Consider the following 7,968-nt stretch of genomic DNA (forward strand, 5'->3'; position numbering starts at 1 on the left):
AAACCAAGATTAAAATAAAATCAAGATTAAAATAAAAACCAATATTAAAATAAAACCAAGATTTAAATAAAAACTAACATTAAAAACATCGTTTGATAATTCAAAAGAGTTTTTAAGGTCTTACAGGAAACTTTTATACATAGATGGCTCATTATTGGAACCATATTTTGTGTTCACGAGGTAAGTAACCTTGTTTTATGTCAGCCCACCTTAATAAGGGTATAATAAGTAGTAACGCTAGCGTGAACATAATGCCTATTATACATAAAATCTAATAATGCGCAGCTTATTAAGCACGACCACGTTACGAGCCCACATAACATTGAAGTTGAGCAGCTGAAATCTGCATACCACAGGTCGACCAACAATCCTATTGACTGTGGTTTTGTCATTACGCCAGCGTTAATATTTGCATGCCGGCGCGCAAATCGATTGTTATGTTCCGCGCAATAACGTTTCATCGCCGGGCTGCTCCTATTCCGTGATTATGAGCTGTATGCGCAATTTTGGGAGATGAAATTTTGAGTGGCACATTAGTTCAGCGCAACTGATATTAAGCGGAATTTACATTACGAAATTAGTGGCACTTTGTTTTTCAACATTAATTTCATTATCAATTGCAAGTGTAAACGTCTAATTTCGTGCCACTAATTTCCTAATGTGAATTCCGCTTTGAACTTCTATACTATAGGTATAATTTAAATACATACTCATCAAAAATTGCGGAACCGTTACTGATACTGGATACCTAGAGCGATACCCGGGGGGGACGTAGGTTCAGTTTTTTATGTTCCTGCTTTTTTCATTTAGATAAATGACGGTCTGTTTAATTTACAAAATCTACAGATTTTTCACTCTTAAACTTTCAATTGAATGAAATTTATACTCTACGTTTGTCCAAAATAAACATTGTAAAGTAAAAAAATATTGTCTTGTATTCAAAATTACCTATTCAAGATAGGTACCTATACAGAATATTACTAATTAAATTCTACATATAAATATGCAGTACATACAGTAATATTAATGCTATGTTGAGGTATAATCAACAAAGATAACATTTTCAAATTAAATCAAAACAGTCAGGCTTTACTTTGACCAATCAAGTAAAACGAGGGTTCATTTGGCGAACAATAATATTACTGAAACTTGAAATAATACCATGGATTTCTCTCTCTTGGTTATACTATACCTACAATAACTAGCTTAGACTGCACAAATTTTAAACCCCTATTTTAGCCCTTAGGGGTTGAATTTTCAACCTACCGTTGCCCGGCGGGGAATCACTGAAACTTGAAATAATACCATGGATTTCTCTCTCTTGGTTATACTATACCTACAATAACTAGCTTAGACTGCACAAATTTTAAACCCCTATTTTAGCCCTTAGGGGTTGAATTTTCAAAAATCCTTTCTTAGCGGATGCTCTGTACGTGTCAGTCAGTCATCTTTTCCTTTTATACATTTAGATTATCCAATAATTTAAACGAACAATTATTATTTTATTATAACAATTGATTTCACGATAATCTTGGGTTTGAATTTAATTTTGTATTTAGATAATTTTACGATAAATTAACAAAGTATTTGTGATTTAATTAATAATTAATTTAAGGCAGCATACGGGCTGGCCACATCGTAACTCAAGCTGACGAGGGATTTGACACCAAATATATAGGTGGCATTAGCATGACAAATAACATCTAATGGCTTATGATTTGGATGCCAATGCAAAGTATGAATAATTAACCTTGAAACTATTTGCACAGTAAATGAAATGAAATATAATACGGTTATTTTCATTGAAATACTTTCTTTAGGATTGTTTTGATTTTCTTTTTATTAATTTTTAATATTATGCTCGTTTAACGAAACCGCAGCAACTTTGACCACCTTGGCTTACGGTGCCATAAGTTTTGTGTTGTACCTATTGACAACACCCGCACACGTAGATTGCTACGACTTGGTAGGTAACTACATTATACTTCAAAGTCATCATACCTAACAACACTCACCCTTCCGCATATAAAAATTATAATATTAAGCTGATTTCAAACTACGGAATATAATATAATATATAAATATCGCTCACCCTACTTTTAAATGTCACTGTTCACATTTAGATGTAATATAAGTTACATTACATTACATATAAGCTAATTATTTAGCTAATTTATTAGCTAATATAGGCTTATATTACATGTTCACTTACATCTAAGTGTGAACAGTGACATTTAAAAGTAGGATGAGCGATATTTATATATTATATTATATTTCCGTAGTTTGAAGGCAACTTCATAGTGACGACACAAAAAATATGGCACTTGACTTAAAGCCTCAAAATGTTATGAAATCTTCACAATATCACATAGGGATCGAGAACGCAATAAAGTATAAGACAACAGTAAAAATTCTGAAGTTGCTTCATTTTCCAAAGTGGTACAACATTCTTTCATCTACTTTTTCTAGAGGACATACAAACGATCTTTACGTCCTCACAGAGAGAGTTGTCTTATTACTAGAGCAGCAGTGACCCACAAAATGATTTAAACTGGTGTATAATTTTTTTTTCTGTGATTCAGTTAGGTAACTGTTAATAATATCACTGTCAGGCGGTACGGTAGTGGCCCCGCCAAGTCAAGCCAAACAAAAGGACAGGGCACTGCCTCTCTTTTCTGAAAGCGTTTTGTCGTATCTTTATTATCTCTTAGCGAAAAACAAAAATACCTACAGAGATCAACCTTAAAAATATTCCTTTGTAATTATTAGATGCATAACACCAAAAAGTAACATAATCTTCTAACTAATTCAATAAGAGAAAGTGGCAGACAGAAGAAAATCTGGTCACAAAAAAAATGACTCAGAAATTTACGCCAATGGTTTGGAAAGAGCACAGAATAATGATTTAGAGCACCAATCTCCAAATTAGAGATTGCCCTATTGATTGCGAATTTTCATAGGTACATTGAGATAAAGGACTTTTTGACGCCTGGTGTATGAGGTCTGTTGCTCTATAGTATGGCTCTATGGCCTAACATTTTTGTTCATTCGTCACACGTTACGTCTCAGTACCACTCTCACGTATATATCGCCTGGGAAACTTTTATTACTTTACTTTCTTTTTTTGTACTTTCTAATAAAACTAATAAGGTTTTTTTGACCAACAATCAAAAGCAATTGAATAAAAATAAAATGTCTCCTAATAAAACTTAGCTTTATAAAACCTGTGATAATAAACACGGTACTAGAATATATAAATCCAATACTATTTAAAATTCAAGACGACTTTCCCAATCCAAAACACACATATCCCTTATCAATCCATACTGTGTCTGTCTGTCTGTCTGCTAGCTTTTTATGGCCCGTTTAACCGATTTTGACGAATTTAGTACAGGATTAGCTTACGTGCCGAGGATGGGCATTGGCTACTTTTTATCTCAGAAAAACATTAATTCAATCAATCAATTCCCTTGGGATTTAAAAAACCAAAACTTACGTGGACGGAGTCGCAGGCATCATCTTGTAATAATTCAAGAGTGTTAAAAGATTCAATATTTGAAATGAAAAAATACAGCGAAGAAACGATTGAGAAACTGTCACTCACAGCGTTAATTCGGCAATTTCAATTTTCATTTTCTTTTCAATAATTGAGATAAATGGAAGCTCTCAATGGATGATGAATAATCGTTACATTCAATAGCTAATGTTATTGAAAAAAATTAATAAGAGAGTCCTCAAGACCTATTAAAATATATTAATATTAGGTCTTATAGCACAACAATTAATAGTAGGTCTTATAGAACAACTAAACGAGAAAACCCGAAAACCGTGAATTTGTGGTTACATCACAACAAAAAAAATTAAAAAGTGTTTAATTTTCAAAGTAACATAACTATACCAAATGGGGTATCATATGAAAGGGCTTAGCCTGTACATTGTAAAACAGATTTTTATTTACATTTGTACATAATAGTTTTTGATTTATCACAAAAAATGCCAGAAAAATTACCCGAGTACGGAACCCTCGGTGAGCGAGTCTGACTCACACTTGGCCGGTTTGTAAGTCAGTGACTCAATTTGTTTGTTTAACTCATATTGTATCACAAGTAACAAAAACCTATGATAAAAAATAATGATATGGAAATCTCTCCCAGCAACAAGCAGGACCTGCCCCCTGATTGTGTAAAAAAAATCGTTGGTTATCGTTATCATCAAGAAATTCTGCCCTTTGATTTCGTTCATTTGCTGTTTACCTTTTTTCACAGCCAATCAAAGGGCAGAATTTCTTGATGTTAACGATAACCATGAATACGTTTTTCTAACACAATCGGGGGGCTGCTTTGATCAACAGAGCAAAACAGAGTGTTCATTCCTTGAACAATGACACAATCAAGAAAATAATACCGATAATTTCGCTCCCTTGCTACCCATCTGCGCTGAAATAACAGCCCAGAGACGTTACGGTTGAGCAGCGGCACACTCTTTCGAATAAGATGGCAAGTAATTTTGTGAAAACGCGATTCTAAAATAAATTATTCATCGACGACGAAACGCCTGAAGCCGTATTCATTTCATTTCTCAGTCTGAATTCCTTTTTTCTTCAGCGCTTTTTTCTTTATCGAGCCTTTTCGATAAATTTTAGATAAGTGCACAAATTAAACTCTGTTCTGTAAGTGGATTTCGTTTCGGGGATTTTCCTTTATTGTTCTTTTGTCGTGATCTTTCATACAAGTCTAGTATTTTTAACTTTATTGATAAAAACCTTTTTTTACATTAATTATTTATTATTATCAAAGGGCCATCCTCAAAAAACTTTTTTTGGAAGCATGTGAGTTCAGTTCTTAAATAATTAAATAGATTTGTCTATTATGTATTAATGATAAAAATTTAAACTTATTTGAAAACGATAATATTTAATTGCTTAAAACGCACATAACTCCGAAAATCATCTGAAAAGTTAGAAATGTGGGCCCGGAATCGAATCTTGGACCCCCGACTGGAAGTCTGATGTTGTAACCACTAGGCTATCATGGATGAAAAAATATACGTAATACATTTTTCATTGAAAGAAGAGTTAATTTATTTCTTGCACTCTTAGAATAAAACTAATAAAAATAATAATCCGGTAGCAATATAATTCAAGAATTGACGATCGAGATACTAAAGTTAAGTGCCTTTGGGATTTTATGTAAACGATTAGGCACGTAAATATAAAGGGCATTTTATTAGTCACCTAAAACATACCTAAGTACCGACCCATCCATACTAATATTATTATAAATGAGAAAGTGTGTCTGTCTGTTAGCTTTTCACGACCCAACCGAGTTTAACCAAGATAGTTTGTATTCCGGGAAAATGCACTACTTTTGGTTCCGGAAAATCAAGAGTTCCCACGAGATTTAAAAAACCTAAATCCACGATTACGATGTCGCGAGCACCATCTATTTTGTACTGAGATAACTTGCATCCTGGATACTTTTTACCCCGGAAAACCCCCCGGAGAGTTCTAACAGATTTTTTAAAAAACCTTAATCAACGCGGACGAAGTCGAAGGCAACATCTAGTTTGTAATAAAATCGAGAATATAATAGGTATTCAACACATAGAGATCGTTGATTCTAACAAAACTTTAGTAGTAACTCTTATCAGGAACCTCTAATGGCTATCGATTGGTTTCGAACTAAATACGTAACTCGTACGAAATATGAAGATCTAAACGTCAGATAAGTTAATACAGTGAGAATGAATTGCTTTCACATGTTGACGGCTTTGAATACTCAGATAAATTATCCTTTCATCTCACAAGTGTAAATTAAAAGTTTATAACACCCCCGACAAGTGAAGGTTACAGTAACTAGAAAAGAGCTGATAACTTTCAAACGGCTTTTCAAAAAAAAAATCGGTTCATTAGTTTAGGAGCTACGATGCCACAGACATTTTGACAGATCAAATTTAAACTTATCATGACAAAAATATCAAAATTGGTTTCGCGGTCATACATTTATTTATACATAGGAGTCGAATTATACATAACCTCCTGTTTTGAAATTTTAAGAAGTCAATAAATGAGAAAATATGATTGTTTTTGGGGTTTCCTTCAATCACGGTGCAACAGAGCAGCGATCGACGTGATTATATGCATGTTTGAAGTTAAAGGTCTGGAAAGTTACACAAGCTGCTTTTCATCCCTGAAAATCAAAAATCTAAATTCACGCGGACGAAGTCGCGGGCTTCACCTGGGTACTAAACCCATTGTTCAAAGCATAATATGCTGACGTCACCCCTTGTAAAACGACGTATCTTGGCTATAACCTCGTTAACTCAAAATGCGCCTCCAATAGCTAAAGTTAAATTAGGGTAAAACAAAACGGGAGTGGGAAGATTACAGCTTACACTCATATACTTTTACAGCGCAATTTAGAATAAAAGGCTGTTTACAAATTCAGTCTCATGAAAACATTGTTTGTTTACTTGTTTACCAAAATCCATACTCCATACTAATATTGTAAATGCGACAGTGTGTAGGTGTGTATGTCTGTCTGTATGTCTGCTACACTTTAACGGCACCATTTAACTGATCTGATGAAATTTTGTACAGAGATAGCTTGCCGGAAACGGCGATCGGCTACTTTTATCTCGGAAAATCAAAGATTTCCCATAAAACTTTTAGAAACATAAATCCAAGCGAACGAAGTCGGGATATCTGGTATATTAAATATGTAAATCCGAAAGTATTTCTGTTTATTTGTTACTTTTTAACGTCTTATCGGATATTTGATACTAATGACCTGTATATATAATACGTATGTTCCATATACGTATGTATAACACAGACAAACAACACATCCCGCAGAAAGCGCATACTTTGTTATTAGTTTCAGCAATAACTATTATTTGTGAAAACAAAACTTGATAAACAAAATGATGTAATCAAGACCACAATAATAAGAGTTATGTGCTTAAATAATGGTTTCTAATAATAGTTCAAGCATCAAAATTATAGCAGCTTTTACTGACCCATATTATTATACAATAGGCTATGTTCGATCGGCTCTAAAGGGGCGGAGTTCGCAAATTTATTACCTACAAACCCATACATAAGTGACAAGTTAACGCGTTATCAAACCGCTATTTATTGCACCATTTCACACGTAATGAAGTAAGTGCCAAGAACAATCCATCATAGTACTATTACATAGGATGAACTTTGTCGCGTGACTTGCGTGCTAACCACATTTACTGGAGCTTAAGCTTAGGTCACATCAAAGTGAATAAGATTATAATTACACGACTACAGTTTACGAAAAAGCACAAAATGTTCCAAGCAGTCAGTAAGTAGGTATTTAAGTCTTGTAAAGAAACTAAGGAATTTCACAAGCTACGAACCTACTGTATTATATCGTAGTCGGGTTCTACGAACGTAATGGTCTACGAGTTAGCGGGTGTCGACTACAACTGATATAGTGACAGGTAATTTTTTTAATCCCGCGCGTAGGAATAAAAGTACTTGGTTTGAGCTGAACGCTTTTATGTTATACAGACAATTCCTTCTAAAATAGGATGTGCTAAAAATAGAGTCTTGGACTGTAGTAATAAAATGATGTGATGTTGCATAGCGGTTGTTTACGGGGCTAGAATTCATTATTAAAGAAAATAATTAAAAAAAATAGATTTTTCTAAATTATTAACATAGATAATTTATTAAAGTTACAAAGCGTAAACGACAAATATTTTTCAATTTTTTAACATAAAATAGAGTAATTTCTGCGAAAAATATTTTTATGTAGATAATGAATATTAATAATGAATCCTAGCCCCATAAACTAAAGCTATATAAAACATCACATCATTTTATTACTACAGTCCAAGAACATATTGTATATCTATTATTTTGATGGATAAAATTAATTATATCACTTGGATTTAGTGAAATAGTTTTTTGTGGAAATCAAATTCAGCATATAATAT

The sequence above is a fragment of the Maniola jurtina genome, chromosome 16 (assembly GCF_905333055.1).
Source record: "Maniola jurtina chromosome 16, ilManJurt1.1, whole genome shotgun sequence".
NCBI classification, from domain to species: Eukaryota; Metazoa; Arthropoda; class Insecta; order Lepidoptera; family Nymphalidae; genus Maniola; species Maniola jurtina.